This window comes from Nicotiana tomentosiformis, chromosome 2 (genome assembly GCF_000390325.3).
Source record: "Nicotiana tomentosiformis chromosome 2, ASM39032v3, whole genome shotgun sequence".
NCBI classification, from domain to species: domain Eukaryota; kingdom Viridiplantae; phylum Streptophyta; class Magnoliopsida; order Solanales; family Solanaceae; genus Nicotiana; species Nicotiana tomentosiformis.
The window spans coordinates 68,101,687-68,124,265 of NC_090813.1; the positions used below are offsets into that span (position 1 = coordinate 68,101,687).

Below are 22,579 nucleotides of genomic sequence, written 5' to 3' on the forward strand. Positions count from 1 at the left end.
CTTTGTGAAGGTGAATCATATTGGGGTCACCTTGTGGAACATTAGCCCGAGATTTCCACATCGATGAAGTATCCGCCACCTCATCCAGGATATCACATGCCTTCGCATAAGATGTAGTCATGAAGTTCCCACTGGCAAGTTGATTCACTACACATTGGTTGGTTGTATTGATCCCCCGATAGAAAGTTTGTTGAATCATGTTCTCCGCCATATCATTGTTGGGGCATTCTTTCACCATTGTTCTATACCTTTCCCATATCTCGTGTAGTGGTTCATTGGGCTCTTGCTTGAATTCTAGAATTTCATCCCGAAGAATAGCCATGTGCCCGGGAGAGAAGTACTTAGAAATAAATTTCTCTGCTAATTCATCCGAAGTATGAATGGAATGATTTGGCAAATGTTCTGTCACGACCCAAACTCCCTTCGTATAACGTCGTGACGACACCTAGTCTCTACAACTAGGTAAGCCTAACAAATTACGGAAAATAACAAAATGAAAGTAAAACTTGGCCACTAAGAGAAGTTGATAACTGAATAACTAGTAACAAAGCCTCTCGGCATGTACAATAACTAATATTCTATAAATACACAGTCTTCCCAAAACCCGAAACATTGTAAGTCACAAGCTACAGAAGGAAAATAGCATCTCTATACACCAGAGTCTAATAAAAGGAATACAGGAAGTGTTTGACATAGAGGAGGATAGAGGGGGACTCCTAGGTTTGCGGACGCGAGCAGATGTACCTTGAAGTCTCCGGAATAGCAACAAATGCACAACTAATAGCGAGGCTGGTATGATGAACCTGGATCTGCACACGAAAACATGTGCAGAAGAGTAGCATGAGTACACCACAATGGTACCCAGTAAGTGCCAAGCCTAACCTCGGTCGAGTAGTGACGAGGTCAGGTCAGGCCCACTGGTAAATAATAAATAAGGCAGGAGAATATACAGTATAATAAGAGACTAGAATTTAACAAAAGGAAATGTAGCAAGGCAAAAGTACAACACACATGGGTAAACAACAGGGAATCTCCCGAGATACCGTCTCATAGTCCCAAAATAAATATACAGGGAGAACTCCCGAGGTACCGCCTCGTAGTCTCAAAAGTAAATATACAGGGAGAACTCCCGAGGTACCGCCTCTTAGTCTCAAAAGTAAATGTGCATGGAGAACTCCCGAGGTACCGCCTCGTAGTCTCAAAAGTAAATGTACAGGGAGGACTCCTGAGGAACCGCCTCGTAGTCTCAGGGAGGACTCCTGAGGAACCGCCTCGTAGTCTCAAAAGTAAATGTACATGGAGAACTTTCAAGGAACCGCCTCGTAGTCTCAAAAGTAAACACACAGCTCAAACCGATAAATACAACAGTTAACAGCAAGATTTCTACAGCTATACTGATAAAGAACAAGGAAAAGCAGAAAATCAACTAGGCATGCTTCACAGAGTTCAAATAAGAAGTTAAAGCACGTAGACATGCGATATTAGACTAAACAGGATAACTACACATATTGGAATAGCTCAATTAAGAATGAAAATAGACTAATACTCATTTAAACGGTATAACTAAAATTAAAGGAGAAACAAGTTACTACTCAGTAAAATAAATCGGGTTTTAGAACAAATAGCCCGTGTACGTACTCGTGACCTCACGTACACGGTGCTCACATATCACAACAGTACCAAATCCTAAGAGAATTTCCCCCACATAAGGTTAGGCAAGCCACTTACCTCGAACAAAGCTCAATCAATCGGTAACAATGCCTTTTCCATGAATATCCGACTCTGAATGGCCCAAATCTAGTCAGAATCGATTACATACCATAAATACAACTATAAGAAACTAATCTAATTAATGAAATCAAAGCTAAAGCAAGAAATCAGAAAATCACCCCAAAAAGCCTCCCCAGGCCCACGTCTCGGAATCGGGTAAAAGTTACAAAATATAAACACCCATTCACTCACGAGCCCGGTTATGTAATTTGATTTGGAATCCGACCTCAATTTGAGGTCTAAATCCCCATTTTACAAAAATCCCTAATTCTACCTAAAACCCCCAATCTCCACCATGAAAACACAAGATTTTTGGTTGAAATCTTAGGAAATATAGTGAAAGATTGAAAGAAACTAGTTTAGAATCACTTACCAATGATTTGGGGAAGAAAGGTTCTTTGAAAAATCGCCTCTAGGGTTTCTTGTTTTGAAAATTTGAGAGAATGAACCAAAATCCCATCTAAGTCCCATTTTGATCAATTGCTGATGTCGCATTTGAGAACTGGGAGTTCGCATTTACGAACTGGGGGTTCGCAAATGTGAACTCCGCAAATGCGAAGAATCAATCGCAAACGCGAAGATCTTCACATCTCTGCTTCCATTGCTAATGCGATAAATTGTTCGCAAATGCAAACTGGCCTGATCGCAAATGCGACCCATTGATCGCAAATGCGAAGTAGCTCTCCCCCTCCTAGTCCCCATCGCAAAAGCGAAGACCTGGTCGCAATTGCGCAACTGGGTCTCTTGGCAAATGCAAAGCTTATGTTCGCAAATGCGAAACTGACAGGTTTGCTGCCATATCGCAAATGCGAGGCCTGACCTCGCAAATGTGAGATCAGAGGCTTGCACCAGAACTGGGACACACCAGCAATACTTTCTAAGTCCAATCCACTCCGTAGCCTATCCGAAACTCGCCCGAGCCCTCAGGGCTCTAAACCAATTATGCACACATGTCTAAAAATATCATATGAACTTGCTCGCATGATCAAATCACCAAAATAATACCTAGAAATACGAATTTAGCATCAAATCAAAGGAAATTTTCAAAAAAACTTTGAAACTTCTATTTTCACAACAGGACGTCCGAATCACGTCAAACCAACTTTGCTTCTCGCCAAATTTGACAGACAAGTCATAAATAATTGGACCTATACCGGGCTCCGGAACCAAAATACGAACCCGATATCCAAAAAGTCAAACATTGGTCAAACATTTCAATGTCATTAAGCCTTTAACTTTTAAATTTCAACAAAGTGCGATAACGTAAGCTAGGGACTTTCGAATTTGATTTCGGGAATACGCCAAAGTTTCAAATCACGATACAGACCCACCGGGACCGTCAAAACATGAATCAGAGTCCGTTTGCTCAAAAAGTTGACCAAAGTCATCTCAAATAGATTTTAAGGCAAAAATTTCATATTTTCTCAGTTTTTAACATAAAAGCTTTTTGAAAAAATACCCGGACTGCGCACGCAAATCGAGAAAAGCTAAAATGAGGTATTTAAGGTTTCAAAGAGCAGAATTAGGTTCTAAAATATAATATGACCTATCGGGTCATCACATTCTCCACCTCTAAAACAACCGTTCGTCCTCGAACGAACATAGAAAAGTACCTAGGCTGGTGAAAAAGTGGGGATTTCTACTCCGCATGTCCGACTCAGACTCCCAAGTAGCTGCCTCGATGGGCTGACCTCTCAACTGCACTCAGACTGAAGGATAACTCTTCGACCTTAACTGATGAACCTTCCGGGCTAGAATAGCCACCGGCTCCTCCTCGTAAGTCAAATCCTTGTCCAACTGGACAGAGCTGAAATCTAACACGTGAGACGGATCTCCGTGATACTTCCGGAGCATCGAAACATGGAATACTGGATGAAATCTTGCTAGGCTGGGAGGCAAGGCAAGCTCATAAGCAACCTCCCCAACATGTCGCAACACCTTAAATGGGCCGATAAACCTTGGGCTCAATTTTCCCTTCTTTCCGAACCTCATAACACCCATCATAGGTGACACCCAGAGCTAGATGCATTCCCCAACCATGAATGCAACATTGCGAACCTTCCAATCCGCATAACTCTTCTGTCTGGACTGGCTGTGCGAAGTCGATCCTGAATCACCTTAACCTTTCCAATGCATCCTGAACCAAGTCTATACCCAATAATCTAGCCTTGCCCGGCTCGAACCAACCCACTAGAGACCGACACCGCCTACCATACAGAGCCTCATGCGGTGCCATATGGATGCTTGACTGATAACTGTTGTTGTAGGCAAACTCCGCAAGTGGTAATAACTGATCCCAAGAACCTCCAAAATCTATCACACACGCACGGAGCATATCCTCTAATATCTGAATAGTGCGCTCGGACTGTCCGTCTATCTGACGGTGAAATGTTGTGCTCAGCTCCACTCGAGTACCCAACTCATGTTGTATGGCCTTCCAGAACCATGATGTAAACTGCGTACTCTATTCAGAGATGATAGATACCGGTACGCCATGAAGCCTGACGATCTCGCGGATATAAATTCGAGCCAACTGCTCGGATGGATAGGTAGTCATCACAGGAAGAAAATGAGCTGACTTGGTCAGCCTATCCACAATTATCCAAACTACATCAAACTTCTACTGGGTCCGTGGAAGTCCAACCACGAAATCCATAGTGATTCGTTCCTATTTCCACTCTGGAATCTCTAACTTCTGAAGCAATCCGCCTGGCCGCTGATGCTCATACTTTACCTGTTGGCAATTCAGATACCGAGCTACATATTCCACTATGTCCTTCTTCATTCTTCTCCACCAGTAATGCTGCCTCAAGTTCTGGTACATCTTCACGGCACCCGGATGAATGGAGTACCGCGAGCTGTGAGCCTCATGGAGAATCAACTCACACAACCCATCTATATTGGCCACACGCAGCCTGCCCTACTTCCTCAATGCACCATCATCCCCAATAGTGACCTCCTTAGCATCACTGTACTGAACCGTGTCCCTAAGGACAAGCAAACTGGGGTTATCATACTGACGCTTCCTGATACGATCATAAAGAGAAGACCTTAAGACCACACAAGCCAATACTCGACTCGGCTCAGAAATATCCAATCTCACCAATTGGCTGGCTAAGGCCTGAACATCCAACGCCAATGGCCTCTCGCTGTTGGTACATATGCAAAACTTCCCAAACTCTCTGCCCGGTGACTCAAAGCATCGTCCACCACATTGTCCTTCCCCGGATGGTACAAAATGATAATATTATAGTCCTTAAGTAGCTCTAACCACCTCCGCTGATGCAAGTTAATATCCTTTTGCTTGAACAAATGCTGCAAACTTCGATGATGGGTGTAAATCTCACAAGTGACACCGTACAAATAGTGCCGCCAAATCTTCAAGGCATGAACAATAGCTGCTAACTCCAAGTCATGGACATGATAGTTCTTTTCATGGACCTTCAGTTGTCTGGACGCGTAGGCGATCACCCTACCGTTATGCATTAACACCGCGCCGAGACCAATCCGCGACGCATCATAATATATAGTATAAGATCCTGAACATATAGGCAATACCAATACCGGGGCTGTAGTCAAAGCTGTCTTGAGCTTCTGAAAGCTCTACTCACACTCCTATGTCCATTTGAACGGAGCACCCCTCTGGGTTAGCCTGGTCATAGGTGCTGCAATATTTGAGAATCCCTCTACAAAATGATGGTAATACCCCGCCAAACCAAGAAAACTCCGGATCTCCGTAGCTGATAACGGTCTAGGCCAACTCTGCACTGCTTCCACCTTCTTCGGATCTACCTTGATCCCATCACTCGATACTACATGACCCAAGAATGCTATTGAGTCTAGCCAAAACTCACACTTTGAAAATTTTGCATATAACTTCTTTTCTCTCAAGGTCTGAAGCACAGTCCTTAGGTGCTACTCATGATCCTCCAGAGTCCGGGAGTACACCAGAATGTCGTCAATAAACACAATGACGAAAGAGTCAAGATAAGGCCAGAACACACTGTGCATCAAGTGCATAAAAGTTGATGGGGCATTGGTCAGCCCAAATGACATCACAAGGAACTCGTAGTGACCATACCTAGTCCTAAAAGCAGTCTTAGGGATATCTGCCTCCCGAATCTTCAACTGATGATAGCCAAAACGTAAATAAATCTTGGAAAACACTCTAGCACCCTGTAGCTGATCAAATAAATCATCAATACGAGGCAATGGATACCTGTTATTCACTGTAACATTATTCAGTTGGTGATAATCAATGCACATACATATAGAACCATCCTTTTTCTTGATAAACAAGATAGAAGCACCCCAAGGTGACACACTGGGCCGAATGAACCCTTATCAAGCAACTCATGTAACTGCTCTTTCAATTCCTTCAACTCAGGAGGAGCCATATGATACGGAGGAATAGAGATGGGCTGAGTACTTGGCAACAAATCAATGCCAAAATCAATATCTCTGTCGGGCGGCATGCCCGAAAGATCAGCTGGAAACACATCTGGAAAGTCCTTCACTACTGGGACTGACTCAACTGTAGGGGAATCAATACTGACATCTCTCACATAAGCTAGATATGTGTCACACCCCTTCTCAACCATTCATTGAGCTTTAAGAAATGAAATAACTCTGCTGGGAGTATACTCTAAGGTACATCTCCACTCTAAAAGCGGTAATCCTGGCATAGCCAGTGTCACGGTCTTAGCGTGACAATCAAGAATAGCATAATAGGGCGACAACCGGTCCATGCCCAAGATAACATCAAAGTATACCATACTGAGCAATAATAAACCGGCTCTGGTCTCAAAACCACTAAGAGCAATCAAACACGACCGATACACGCGGTCCACAATAAGAGAATCTCCCACAGGAGTAGATACATAAACATGGGAACTCAAAGAATCACGAGATACGCCCAAAAAAGTGGAGCCTGGATCAAATAAAACCGACACATCTCTATGACAGACCGGAACAATACCTGTAATGACAGAGTCTGAAGTAGCAGCCTATGTACGAGTCAGAAGAGCATAATACCTGGCCTGGCCTCCCCCTCTAGGGAGACCTAGACTCCCTGACCTCCACCTCGAGCTGGCTGAGCAGGTGGGGAGGTAGCTAGTACTGGAATCATAGCCTGAGGACCCGGTGGAGCACGCGGTGGCTGAGAAGTCTTTGGAGGTGCACCCCTCCTAAGTCTGGGGCAATCCCTCACCATATGGCGGGTGTCGCCACACTCAAAACAAGATCTCAGAGAGCGTGGCAGTTGTGACAGGCTCGGGCCAAGTCTGCTGGACTGACCGCTAAAAGCACCCCGTGCAGGAGGCACACTAGACACTGGCGGTACATAATAAGGCTCATGGGGCCTAGAAGGGGCCGAAATACCATTGGCGGCTGGAAGAGCTGAATGAACAACGCGACTCACATAACCCCTACCATGTCGAACTCTAGTTGGGGCACGAGTACCACTGTAAGTGCCAGACTCTCGAGACCTCTTGGCCTGCCCCTTCTCTCTATCCTGCATGCCCTCCAATCTTCTAGCAATACTCACAACCCGCTGGTAAGGAATATCCATCTCTAGCTCACTGACCATACTAATCCTGATACTTGGGTGAAGTCCCTCAATAAACCGACGAACCCTCTCTCGAACTATAGCAACCAAGGCCGGTGTATGTCGGGCTAAATCACTGAAGCGAACTGCATACTCTGACACAGTCATAGCACCCTAATGCAACTGCTCAAACTCCACGCGCCATACGTCTTTGAGACTCTGGGGAACATACTCCCTCAAGAACATGTCCGAGAACTGAGTCCATGTAAGTGAAGCTGCCTCAGCCGGACTACTCAACTCATAAGCACGCCACCACTGATAGGTTGTTCCTCTAAGCTGGAATACAGTAAAAGAAACCCCACTCGACTACGCTACACCCATAGTGCAGAGAATACGGTGACACTCCTCCAGAAAACCCTGGGCATCCTCTGACGCTAATCTACTGAAGGTAGGAGGGTGGTACTTCTTGTACCTCTCAAGTCTGAGCTACTCCGCCTCAGAAACTGCTACCCTAACCTCGGGCTGAGCTGGAGCTACTGGCTGCATTGGTAAAATCTTCGAAACCTGGTCGACCTGAACCCGCTGCTCTGGAGTACCAGCGGCGGGAGTCTGTGCTCCTCCCCCGGCCTGAGATGTGGCATGTGCAAGTGGAATCAATCCAGCCTGAGCTAAGGTGCTGAACATGCTCATGAACTGGGCTAGAGTCTTCTGGAGGGCTAGTGCAGCAACAGGAACTTTAGGTGCCTGCCCTCTAGCTGGAGCTACTGGGGGATCCTCTGTTGCAGCTCATGTGTGTGCTCTGGCTGCACCGCATGGACGTCCTCGGCCTCTACCCCGGCCGCGGCCCCAGCCCCGGCCTCTCGCGACTCTAGCAGGGGGTGCCGGTGCCTGGTCATCAGATCTGCATGTACGTGTCCTCACCATCTGTGAGAGAATAGAATACAAAAGTTTAGAATTTTGAAGTCAACAATTTTCACACAACAAGGAATCAAGGAGCGTAATTTTTCCTAACAGTTCCATAGCCTCCCGAAGATAAGTACAAACATCTCCATACCGATCCGCAAGACTCTAATAAACCGGCTTGTGAATCACGATAGCTATGAACCTAGATCTCTGATGCCAACTTATCACGACCCAAACTCCCTCCGTATAACGTCGTGACGGCACCTAGTCTCTACGACTAGGTAAGCTTAACAAATTGCTGAAAATAACAAAACGAAAGTAAAACTTGGCAACTAACAGGAGTGGATAACTGAATAACTAGTAATAATGCCTCTTGGCATGTACAATAACCAATATTCTATAAATACACAGTCTTCCCAAAACCCGGAATATCGTAAGTCACAAGCTACAGAAGCCAGGACCGTCAAAATACGAATCCGGGTCTGTTTGCTCAAAACGTTGACCGAAGTCAACTCAAATAAATTTTAAGGCAAAAATTTCATATTTTCTCAGTTTTTAACATAGAATCTTTCCGAAAAAATACCCGAACTGTGCACGCAAATCGAGGAAAGCTAAAATGAGGTATTTAAGGTTTCAAAGCACAGAATTAGGTTCTAAAACATAAGATGATCTATCGGGTCATCACACGTTCCAACCAATCTAAAGCTTTCCCCCGTAGAGAGAAGGGGAAAATCCTTAGCCTCAAAGCATCCTCGGAGATTTGTTTGTTTACTCCCCCGACACGTATCTACCAACCCCTTCAAGTGTTTGTATGTATTTTAACCCGGTGCACCCGTGAAGAACCCTCATTGCTCGATAAAAGTGAGCATCATGTTGGTTATTTGAAAGTTGCCTGCCCTAATACGGGGAGGGACCACAGCACTTGCATACCCTTCATTCGGCAATACCCGGTGTGGAGTCGCTCGTGGTAGAGGTGGGGGTGGAACGGGTACATTGTCATGAGGCGGTCGGCCTCGTCTATTGGCTTGAGGTTTAAGAGGGACCTCATCCATTTGATCATCCTCAATGTCAACATCCCCCAAAGGTAAGTTTCCGAGCTCATTGTTTGCCATGATTGCACCTACGATTTCTCAACACGTTAGGAAAAGAAGATATTTCCTAAAACATACCTAAATATATAGCTAACACCGTTTTTAGCTCCCCGACAACGATGCCAAAATTGATCTCGTCCAATTTTACACCTCAATTCAAGGTCATGAAACGGTCGAATGCAATGATAGTACCCAACAAGAGCCGCGGTCGATTTTTACAGGGAGCTATATATGGGAGTTAGGAGTATATATTATAGTATGTGAATTTGACTATATCAATTTACACTTCCACAAATTGGAGTTATTTTTAAGTCTAATTTAAAACTAAGAGTGCAAGTTGAGAAATAAAACTAAGAAATTATTTTTGTTTTTTTTCAAGTTTTGTAAAAAGCCCAGGGCTATGACCATCGCCTAGGTGTTTGCCTAATGGGATATAAACCTTAATGCTTATTTTATTGATCGGGGTGTATTATAGCTATCAACACCCAATTACCACTCAATACCTCTCGATCAGAGAGTGATTTTTGCCCAATTTGGCTTTCTCAAGTCCAAATGGGTATTGCACAAAACGGTTGATAAAAGCTCAAGTCGGGTTATTATTATCTCTAGGCTGAGCCCTTTAATTGGGATTATCAATCTCTCTATTGACCCAATTTCTTGCTAACCAAGTTTTACTAGACTAAGTCTCCCTTTCTCAAGTAGAGACTATGTCAAATAGGCAAACCATAATATCAATCTCTCGATTGAACTAATGTTTGCAATCATTAATTCTACAAATTAAAACATGAAAAAGGCTAAATAATAAATACTCAACCATAAATAAGTATTAAATTAAACACCCATAAGGTTTACACACTAGTGTTGGGTCACAACCCTAGTGAAAATCTAGCTACTCATGCTTGAAATTGAAGAAAAAAAAAACGATAATTAAACTCATATTGCAAGATTAAAATGATAAAATCTATGTTAAAATAGCTCAAAATATGATAAACTACTAAAAGAAGTAAAGAGAAACGGCTACTGTAGCTGCTGATGTCAAAAGTTAACCTAATATTGTTAAGCTCGTCTATTTATACAGGGTTGGAAATTTCGGACAAAAATGCCCTTCGGGAGGTTCTGCGGCTGCACAATTCCATGTGTGGTCCGCACTTTTTCTTCGACTTGTCAGGACTGGAAGTCTACGGCCGCATAATTCTGATCTGCGGCCGCATGGCACTCTTTCTTCAGTCTGCACTTTTACATGTGCGGCCGCACTTGATCTTCTGCGTTCCGCGCTTTTAACATCTGCGACTGCATTCCAAGTCCGCCCTTTTGATGGACTTGGAATGAACATTCTCTGAACTTTGCTCCCTGCCCAGCTATTGCGACCGCACAATTCATGTGCGAACCGCACTTTGCACCAAACTCTGCTAACTTTTCCTTCATAATCTGCGGACGCAGAGGATATTCTGCAGTCTGCACTTCTGAGCTTCTGTGCCTTTTATGTCCTTAAGTTTAGATTACTCCTTTTTGAGTTGGATTTCATCTCGGGAGTTCATATTCCAATATTCCTGTGATTAAGCACATTTTATTATTTTTCGAGAACACAATTAAACGCTTTTGGACTAAAACAAAAGCTAAAAAGCGCTAATAGGTAGTCAAAATCCCCACTTATCAATGAGCGCTATGGAGGATAGCACAACAGGTGGTTCGCAGTCTAGTAGATCGGGGCAGGTGCATAGATTGGTAGATGAGGACTCAAACGGAGAGGGCTCCAACTACGACCCGAATGGGTCCGCTTAGCCAGGGAGTTCCTTCTATCCACCCCACTGCTTTATATTTTTGTTGTAGGTGCATTGGGGACACTGCATTTCTTTTTAAGTGTGGGGGTGAGGAATTTCCTTTGATGAGTAGTAGTATTATGTCGGTACCTAGTTGTAACTTCTTCTTTTTTTAGATTCTAGTTTCTTTTTAAATTCTAGCTTATTGATTTTAATTGCGTAGTTAATAGAAGCAGTAATGTAGTATAGTAGAATTAGTTTGGTAGTTTAATTCAAAAACAAAAATTTGGACTTTTTCCGACGATGGATCTCTTGGACAGCTTTCTTGAGGGATTAAGGTTCAATAAAAAAAATTTAAAAATATTTTTTTAATTTATTTTTAGTTGGTCGTAGGTAGATAATAATCCCCCTTGATTTTTCTTGTGGTATCGGTTCTTTTTCAAGGGATGTAACTTGAACCAGGTTGTTTTGTATTTTTTATTTTTTAGGAAACTGAGGGAAGAAAACTTGAGTGTCCTATAGGACTTTTGACCGGTTTGATGCTAACATAGTTAGGCCGTAGCATTCAAATTACCTTCCTAACATGTCTGTGACGCTTTCTCTCAGTTACTTGACTCATTGTTCATGTAGTGCTTTATATCTTAATACTTTTTGACCTTGTGATTAATTGCCTAAACTTGAGAGTTGGAATAGAACCGTACCGATTGGTGTCATGTGCATTGTGTGATGTGAGATGTGATTATATTCTGTGCTATCATGTGTTTGTATAGTACTTGCCTTGTGTGTTAGACGAAGCGAAATAAGTAAGCTTTGTGAGTCTAAGAGATGATGTAGCCGTTTCTTTGATTGTCCATTGAGCTATTATGCCACCATAAATAAAATTATCCTTAGATAGCCCATTTGAGCCTATAAGCTTTTTCTTTGGCACCCATATTACAAGCCGATTCCCATTTTGTTCTTAATTAAATCTTTCCGGACCTTTACCTCCGAAAACGCTTAAGTCGCTAGAAGAGTAAGGTGAGAGTTGGGGTAGCTTTTGAGTGGAACCATAGAAAAAGCCAAAAGGTACATGTATGTTTTAGAAGATCATTAGCCGGACATACTAATCTTATGGAGAGTGTCACAAAAAAAAAAGTGAAGAAAAAGAAAAGCAAAGAACATACAAAATGACCAAAAAGAGAAAATGCACCTCCTAGTCCTCTCAATCCGGGCTAGTTTTGCTTAAAGAAGAAGGGCCAAGTGTATATGGTTTCGTGGCATTGCTTGAATTGGTCATGAAGAGTGTGTATTTAAAAGTAAAGTATAGTGTATTAAAGTGTTTAGGAGGGTTAATTACTACACCCAAAATATATCCTACCCGTCCCTTAGTCTACATTATAACCCGTAAAGACCTAATTGATCTTAGATTTTGCGAGCTTAGATTACTGGATATATACACTACGGGCAAGCATATGGTACAACCACGGAGTGCACATGAATTTCTTTGTGAGAGTGAGTGGTTCGTTGTTCATATATGTGATGTCCTTAAATTATATTCGAATGCATATTTGAATGTGTGGACAAAATACTCTCTTATTCTTTGGTGCGACACATGATTCCATGACGGATATGTGACGTTATTAAATATCTCTTGTTGGGTGAATGCACAAGTTGAGAGTTCTTATTGGCGACGAGTCGGTCTTTGAGGTTGGGTGGTTATGGCAGGTTGTTTGAGTGTTTTTAATTGGTCACTAATCTTCCGGCATGTAAAAGTTGGGAAAGATATGAATGCGTATGCAAGAGCTCAATTGTTAATATCATCCATGGTCATAGGTGTAGTGTGTTGAATTGTCAATTGTTCCTCCATTGTATGATGTCTTGCGTGCATTGTTTGAATAGCAAGGTTTTAGGTTGCTCGAGGACGAGCAAGAGCTTAAGTGTGGGGTGGTGACGTTAGGCTAAAAATCCATATTTTCGCATGTAATTTTTCTTGCATTATACTTCCATCTTATTAACTTTAGTGTAAATATTTGTGACTTGAGCTTAATAATGGTGTTTATATGTGTAGGAGTCAATCTGAAGTGATTTGGCAAGCTTGCATGCGAAGTGAAGTAAGAAGAATTTGGAGGGGGTATGACTTTGGTGCCCAGGTTGGTGCCAAGCACCAACCAAAATGCCAAAGGCAGAATAGTGAAAGATTTCAGCGTCCTGATTGGCGCCAGGCGCCAAGCGAGACGGCTAAGGACAGATTTCATCCTATTTCGGCTAGGACTTGGTAGTTTCGACCCTACACGCCCCCAACATGTATAAAATGGGTTCTAAACCTATTTCTTAGGGGGGAGACATTATTAGAGAGGAAAAAGGCTACTGGAACACTTAGAAGCAACGAATCACAAGAGTTTCTCTTCCATTTTTCCTTAATCTGTATTTTAATGCTTTCAATTATTATCATGATTGTTAGTATGATTATGAGTAGCTAAACCTTCCCATCTAGGGTTTGATGGAACCTATTGGAGGAAAATTTGTTCACTACGTTTAATATAAATTTGCCGTTGATCTTTCTCTACTTGTTCAGCTATACTTTTGTTGTTATTAATTGAAGAACTCTCAATTAACTGTGCATATTTACTGTGTATTACTCGAGAGAGAGTACTCATTTAGGTAGTCGTTGAACAACACCACTCCTAACGTATTTGAGAGATCAATATGGAGGGTTTAAAGGCGGGACTAGAGATAACGAAACCTTGGTGCGATTGTAGTGAGCGGTGAATTAGTGCCAACTAGCATAGTTCGAGAGAATATGTCTAGTAAATTGTGGTAGTTGCTCTCTCTCTCTCTCTCTCTCTCTCTCTCGAGAGAGAGCTACGACACCCAAAGTACTCACGATCGATAGAGAATACTTAGGCGAATTTATAGGAAACGTAGCGGGGGAGATTTCGACAATAGGGAAAATCATAACCCTAGACTTTTCCAAATCATGTCCACAACGTTTGCTCTACTAGTATAAATTACTGTATTTTAATTACTCTTATCTTAGTTAATAAATACTCAACTCGATATTTAGTATTTTTGAAGGTTGATTACTTGAATTCTTGCGAAACTAGTGGTTGTGATTAATAGGTTAATTCCCTATGCGATTCGACTCCGGACTTGTAAACCTGATTATATTTGCAACGACCGTTAGACCTCTTAGGAGGCATAGTTGGGCGTGATCATGTCCCGTCTTATTTTTCTTTTTATTATTGTGGTGCTTATGATTTCCTGAGCCGGGGGTTTATTGGAAACAGTTTCTCTACCTTCACAAGATAGGGGTAATGTTGCGTACTGACTACTCTTCCCAAATCTCACTATGTGAGATTATACTGGGTATGTTGTTGTTGTTGTTGTTGTTAAGGATAATAAATATACAGTGCTAAGTTCTATTTTTCTTGTTTCTAAAAAAAGCCAGCATCTTTAATGAATTGAGAAAAAATTGAATGTTTATTGTAAAGCAATTAATGAGACCAAAAATTCGACAGCACGAGTCACTATAGTTATCTCTATTGTCTTAAAATAGAGTGCCAAAAACTTCATTTTTAAATTGAATGTTGTCAGTCGACTAATAACAATTATTTTTATCCCGCTACGACGTAATGCACACAGCCATCACTAGTATATTTAAATTGGTTTTGCATATAATAAAAATAGCAGATTTATTTGGCAAAGTTTTGATCACCCAACTGATTCACTTTCTGGGTCAAGCTTTAACAGCTAAAAGCGTATCTAGGCTAGTTAGCAGAAAGCCCAATAAAGAACCTGTTGACGGGCCTTATAGTTTTGTCCTGGAAGGGAGACATTGGGCCATCTTCTTTCACATTTGGGTCCAAGAGGTGCACAAAATATTTCATACGAAGAAGGCCAGGAAATTTTCACAAGAAAAACAGATATTTTATTTGCCACAAGATTGGATATTTCGCGAGAAATTGCCCCCAATCGATAAGATCTGTCAAACTCCTTAAAGAGATTGAAGATTAACTGGCATACATCTCGAAAAAGAGGAGTCCACCCTGAAGAAAGACCCAAAACGGAATTTTGCATCCCCGATCATCACTTCCAATGGAAAGTCACGCCCTTCGGATTAAAAATTGCACCCTCCTTATTTCAAAAAGCCATGATAAAAGTATTCCAACCCATCCTCCATACGTGAAGGACAGAGCAACTAAAGCTCCTGAAAACATGTAAAAGAGGTGAAATATACATGTTTTAGCATGTGAAAGGGATCTTTACACAAATAGGCAGTTGGAATCACAATTTATTACTATTTTGATTGGTATATGTAAGCACGTAATTTTTGACACATCTATTGTTCAAGCTACTCCAGTATTTTATACATATCTATTTGATTTCATATTAATTTTCTAGATTTTAATATACTCCAGTATTTTATACATATCTATTTGATTTCATATTGATTTTCTAGGATTTTAATATATATAGTATTTTATTTTGTTGTATTAGTATTTTAAAAATCAAAAACATAAAAATAGTTTCACTTTTGATAGTTGATTTTATTTTAGTAGTTTACCTAGTTAATTAAGAGTAATTTTGTATTTTATAAAAGTATTTTATATTTATATTATAGTAGAAGGAAAAATTAGTATTTTTTATGGCCAATTTATAAGCAATTTCGATCCCAATATCCCCATCTGCCAGGCCCAAATTGGCAGCCCCACCCTTGAGCCCAATCCCACTAACCCATCAGCCCTTTAAAATAAGGATTTAATCTCAGCCTTTGATCCAATTAAATCCAACGATCCCTATTCCTTCCCTACTCCATATAAAAGTCTAATTATAACACCCCTATCCTAACCCTAATCCCTCTCCAAATGGCGCCCAGCCCTCTACACGCCTCTGCCGCCCTTTCCCCACCCCAACCCCGCCGGAAATCATCCAAAATCCGGCAGTCCACGTAAGCCATGGTCCCACCCCTATCTCCTTCCTTTTCTTCCATGTGGTCTGACACCTAACAAACTCGGAATATTCTCCAAATTTTCCTCACCCTAATGGAACATTCAAGAATACTCTCACATACTCACACTCTTATGGATGGGTTTTGATTAATGGGAGCTGTAAGATTGAGAGAAAAGGACTCAATCTTAGCCTTCCATTTTTCATAGACCAACCTATATAAGAGGAGTTATTTTTTTAGATTGGGAGGATTTTTTTTTCCTGAAATATTTCGGATAGAGAGGAGGAGGCAGAAAAGGTTCTAGGGTTCTTGAGGTTATATTCTGATTTTCATCATCTCTATTTTGTTGGGAAACATGGAAAAATATACAAATCCAAAAAATAGTTTGAGCTTAGTTCGTTATAAGTTTTATTTCCATTTCGAAATCACAAAACAAAAAAAATACAAAACATTTCCAGCTTCTTCGTCTAAATTTTTATTTCTAAGCTATGGAATTCGATGGAGTTTGAAGCTATTTTGAGTTCGTCACAGTTGATTGTTGCCGCTCGAGTTCGAGTTCAAAATTTTCGATCGCGGTTCTGATCTTACGAATTTCAACAGAGGCTCTTTGTATTTGGAATTCACTGTCACGCTTTCCTTCTGCTTGTATTCATTTCGAGAATTAATCAAAGCTTCACATAATCAGGTCCAATCTCCTTCTCTTTTCTTATATCTGTTTGGGTGTCAATTGAAAATGTGATAAGAGTCGCAGTATTCGGGTTGGGATTTATTAGCATCTCTAATAGGGTACGAATATGTAGGTTCTTGACAGTTAGTTTTAAAAGGGATTGTGTTTGAATGTTGTCTCAAATTTTGTTTTACACTCGACCAAGCTTTCGTGTTTTGCTGCTGTCGTTTTCACTATTCAAGTAGGAAATTCGACATTTATATCATAGGTGCCTCTGTTTAACGCTAAAATTCAGATTCAGACCTCTGTTCTGGTTCTGTTTACTTTAAGCTTTTGTGTGGATCGATGCACGTTTGTTGTATTGAGTAAGCGTAGGGTATCCATGCTAGAATGCTAAATGGCTGTTATGTTGAAATTTTCTTAAGCATTCTGCCTCCATTTTGTTGTTACCTGTTGGGGTTTGAGCTAATGCCTTTGGGTCGGTATGTTATCGCAAAGTCGTAGTTCAAGTATATGAAGTTTGAAGTTGTTTGTTCACTCGCCCAGTTCTGTTTGAAAACATACAACATCTTGCGCTTTGTTCCTTTTATTGATTAAAAGATCAACCATGGCTAAGGTTTAAAGCAACTGATTTCTTGCTTTCGGTTTTATGAGCTCGTCTTGCTGGCATAATTGAACCTGAACATGAGTAATTGATAAAATTGGGATGTCTACGGTTATGGCTTAATGTCGAGTTGAATTGCATTCAGGTGGCTAGCATTTAGATCCATTTGTCTATGTTGATTTCTTTTGAGCGGGTGACTTGATGTGCATTTAGTTTCAGTACAGTTATTGTTCATGTTTACAAAGATCATGTTTTAAAATTGAAGAATTGCAAGTTCTGTTGGACTACTCTAGTAGCTAAATCACATTCTCATGTTGTGTTGTTGAGTTCATACCATGTGAGGTGTTGAAAGTTTTTCTTTAATTGATTTTTGAAAAAGGATTTTTATTTAAAGAGTGGTAGTTCTTCGACTTTGGGAGATGTCGTGAATAAGACTGATTGGGCTAGCCGAGTAATATGAGGCTCTTATTATATTTTGAATCCACCATTTTTCTTTATTTGGTTTCTTTATTGTCCTTATTTTATTTTTCGTATGTTTGATTTACTTGTTCGAATGTTTGCTTATTTGGAATATTACGCTGATGGCACCTCAAATACTTGTTGGATCGTGGGAGTGGCCGAGTGGGGAACGACCAAAGTCCTTTAGTAATTAATCGTTCTCATGCTTTAGGATCGGGCTTGGTCGAATGCATGAAATAAGAAGTTTCAAGGAAATAAGCATGAAATTAATTTTTATTTCTTTTAGTTTTATTTATTTTACTTTTATTACATTGTCCGCTATGAGCATGCGTAGGCCGACAATATTTGGGTAGGTAAACCTTTAGGTCGTTCGTGTTTTAGTTTCTTTTGAGGTGAGAGGTCGTCCCCTTAGTTAAATTGATCCAGGGAATGCCCCGAAGAACTTTGTAAATATTTTGGAGGCCTTGACGAGCATCAGAAGTCATAGCATAGGTTAGTTTAGGATTTTTCTTTTCTTTTTCTTTTCTTTTTCTCTTATTAGGTGGGGAAGGCCTCGAGGCTCTTTTGTGTTTATTTTTCTTTTATGTTTTTTTACCTCAATTTGAATATTTTAAAAGCCAACTTGATCATATACGCAATCGTGACCTTCACGGGACTCGGGGAATGCCTAACATCTTCTCCCCGAATCAAATGAACCACATTATCTAGAATCTCTAGTGCAAACTAGTTTAGAGTCAAATAAGTTTTTAAGGAAAAATTACTTTTAAATGGTGACTTGGCACAACGAGGTTATATGCCAAGTGGCGACTCTGAGAAAATCCCTTTTAAACAATCAATTTTGTCACTTTCAAAATGAAAACCCTTTTGAGCTTTTAAACCATTTTTATCTATTTTAAAGAGGGTTAGTGAGGTGAAAAAAGGGATGTGACAGCTCTGGCGACTCTGCTGGGAAGTTGCAGGTTCGAGTTGATACTTTACCTTGTTGGCTTTTTAGAATATTCGATTGAGGTTTTTATGCTTTTTATTTGCTTTATTTGATTTTTATTTTTGTTTATGTCGTTTTATTATTTGCTAGTTGTTTATATGTTTATAGTTTTTTCTTTATGTATTGCTGCTTTATAACTATCATCATATGCATTACCCGATCAATTCTTTCTGCAATAAGTCTCGTAGTACGCGTCGCGTACACGAACTCTTTGTTGATTCACCCTTATTTTAGGAGGGGGGCCGTCGGACGTATGGAGTGGATGGAAAGCTTGAGCAGCCACCATCGACCATACGCCCCCCGAATTGCCTTGTTAGTGAACCCCAAACGTAGGTCAGCCTTTAAGTCATTTTTATGTGCATCATATCATTATGACCTAGCAGGGCCCGGTCCTAGGTATCGTGACCTTTGTAGGAAACCTATCCAAATTGTGTCAAATGGGGCCATCGGCCCAAAAAGACATTCAATCATCCTACGTGCTAAATGTTGCATATTTGAGGGTAGAAAGGTCATTTGGCGGACTGATGTTTGGAAATAAGGGTGAAAAATGAAGCAAGAAAGAATATTGAGGGTTTTGTCACTTTTAGTTTCTTGCCCCGTTTTCTAAAAGAAAAAAATAACAAAAAGATTTTACACTTTCTTATCATTTTCAAAAAGACAAAAAATAGTTTTTTCAAATTAGTTGCATTTTTCAAAGCTTTCTCCCATATCCAATCTTCCCGAACTACGCATACCTGATTCTCGTCTTTCGGGACGGGATACGTAGGCAGCCCACACTGGGTCCCGTCTTCCTAGTGAGTCTCAAATTCTTGGATTCGGGAGTCGTAGCTAAATTTTGCATGTCTAGCCACTTTTGGCCACGTCGGCCATTTTTACAAAATGGGGTTATTTTCGCAAAAGTGATTCAGTGATCCTCATATTAGATCCTTGAAGCCACAATCATGTGTCTCTTCACTTTAAGGTTGGTCTCTATTGAATTTGCATTTCTAGCCACTTCTGGCCACACCGACCATTTTACAAATTGGGTCATTTTCGCAAAAGTAATTTAGTAACCCGTGTCTTAAAATCTTGAGTACACAAATAAGTGTCCCACTACCTTAGGTTCCGTCCTTTTGAGTTTGTATATTTAGCCACTTCTGGCCATATCGTCCGTTTTCGCAAAATGGGTCATTTCTGCAAAGTAATTTTGGACCATGATTTTTGGGAGTTTTGAAGTCGTATAAGTCTTAGTGGGGTATTTCCATGTCTTAGAGGTCACCTTTGTTGAGTTTGCACTAATAGCCACCCTTGGCCAGGTATGGACCCGCTAATTCGATCCAAAGTGTTGATGGTAGTAAAGATTCCTAGGAAGTTGGTCAAGTGGTGGAAAATGTTTTCACTGTTAGAGCAACATGAGCTGATGGAAAAGTTAGGCACCCTCACTTCGCTTCTTGATATCACACCCCGCCCAGACTTAGTGGAGGAAATGTTGACCTACTGGGACCCGCAAAATATGGTTTTCAGATTTGGAGAGTGTGAAATGACTCCTACCTTGTCAGAAATATCCGGTCTCACTCGTCTAAGTTACATAGGCAAAGACATGATACTTTCCCGAGATCACTCTAGGACGAGATTCCTTAGCGACCTGGGTCTGAAAGACAATAAGCATTTAGGATGCCTCAAGCAGTCTTGGATATCTTTGGATTATTTTTTTGCTAGATTTGGACCCCATGATAGTTTTGATGTCTTTTGGGATGAGTTTTGCACAACCAAGGCAAAATGGCAAAGACGCCGCCTTGAAGCCTTCAACCTTGCTTTGCTGGGAATATTGGTATTTCCTTTAGATGAGAGGCACATTTGCACCCGTCTGTAATCAGTAGTAATGGCGCTATTTCATGAGAAGCAACGCAAAGCCGTTACCATTGTACCGATGATCTTGATAGAGTTGTTTTGGATCCCTAAGTGAGGTTAGGGGAGGTGTTAGGTTTTTTGAAGGGAGCAACCTTTTGCTACAATTGTGGATGATGGAGCACTTACACACCGCTTCCTTACTTTGCCCCATCGATCGTGCCTTGCGGGATCGAGTGGTATGCATTGAGCGTAGGATGAAGTATCCTAAGTTTACATACCTAGTAGGCACCATGGCTTGGATTGAGTTCCTAGGTTTGAGGACAAATGGGAATTTTTTGTGGGCCTACCTTTGGCTACCTTTAGATGAGATCTTGGTAGAATCTCGCATGTAGCCTTTCTTGATGTTGATAGGGTGATACGATAGTTGGGCAGGAGGCAGGAAGATCCGCCAATTTTGAATCTTCGGAGGCACATCATGAATTTTAGCAAAAAAGCGGCTGATGAGATCAAGTACTTGCAATACTGGAACAATGCAAAGAGGATGAAGAAGAATACATTAGTAGAGGACATTGGCAGGCCCGAGTGTATTCAAGAGTACTTGATTTGGTTGCAGTCTATTCCACTATGGGTCAACACCCCATTACCAGCACAGCTTAGGGGTCGGGCAGTTCAGACAGATGATTTTGATGAGGCTTTGGATCCAGATCCTTGGGGTAAGCTTGAGTTGATAAGGTCTCAGTTAGCAGGATTGGCAACAAATGTGGAGCAACATGGTCAATATTTGTTAAGGGTCGGCCTTCAGGAGGCGGGGCACATGCCAAGACCTTTTTCCCCAGCATTGATGCATCTCTATGAGACATGTTATAGAGCTTGAGCATGGCGGACGCCCCAGGACCATCCCAGCCGGGAGCACCGCACTCAGGAGCAGCTTGAGAAGGCTTTTTTATTTATATGTTTTGAGTCTGTTTTATTTTGTCATTTACTTTCTAGTCTTGTCCAGTAGTATTGAGTCTGTTAGGCGGTGTCAGAGTTTGTTGTAGTATAGTTGAGTTTGTCGAGTCTTTCGTTATCATATTCCCTGTTTTGTATTTGAAATAATTTGTTTTTTTATAAATGAAAAATCCAAAAAGATTTTTATTTTCCACCACTTTTTCAGAACTACTATTGGACTGATTCCTTTTAAGGATACGTAGGCAACCTACATCGGGTTCGATCGAATCTTTTTAAAAAAGATTAAAGAAAAAAAATGGAATTGTGGGGTGTGAGAAATGAGAGAAAAGGAAAGAGTGATAAGCGAAGAGAAAAAGAGTGGAAAGAAAATGATGTAAGTCAAGAAGTGCTAGAAAAAAAAGAAAGGAGAAGATTGAAATGAGCAAATTGGGATAATGCCATATGACCATGCAACCCTCAAAGTCATTTTAGAACTGTTGATTGTTGCTAGGTGCATTGCACGTAATGTGATATTATTCTGATAAATGCCCTAACGCTAACATGTCCGCTTTGTTTTGTTCTTCTCTGTTATCTTTATTATAATATTATCAGGAAAGTGGTTATTTTGTTGGCATTCTGGCGAGTCATCCATACAACACTAGATCAAAGTGTAAGGCAGTCATGGCTAGCAAAGAATTGGACACAGGAGTTGTTGACCCATCGAGGGAGATTGTGGAGTCGGAATCTGAATTGAAAGAGGAGGTCCAAAGGTTGAAACAACAAATGTCAGAAATGTATCAGGCTTGGATCAGGGGGCATCCTCCTCCCTCACTCCCCACTAACTATACAGAAAACCCTGCTTCCATCCCACCACTGTCACAAGCCCATGTTCCCACTACCGTCGATCTTTCCCCTCAACATGCACCAGGCTTTACCCCTTACCACAACTACCCTGGCACCTCGTTCCAAACTTTCCATGCACCACCAGCCAAAACAACTTCATATCCCGCTCCAACATCCACTCCTATTTTTGTAGCCCTTCCACAAGTTATCCTCCACCGATCTTCTAGTGAACCTGTGTTCAAGGTTCCAGATGCCCAGTACTATG

At 41.1% G+C, this 22,579-nt stretch overlaps 1 long non-coding RNA gene across 1 annotated transcript; it reads left to right on the top strand.

Moving 5' to 3' along the window:
- The first annotated feature begins 15,913 nt into the window (after window positions 1-15,913).
- LOC138906526 (uncharacterized) lies at window positions 15,914-20,805 on the top strand. Its single transcript, XR_011413953.1, has 2 exons — window positions 15,914-16,681; window positions 20,007-20,805. It is a non-coding gene; the product is annotated as an uncharacterized lncRNA (long non-coding RNA).
- Window positions 20,806-22,579: the final 1,774 nt, after the last annotated feature.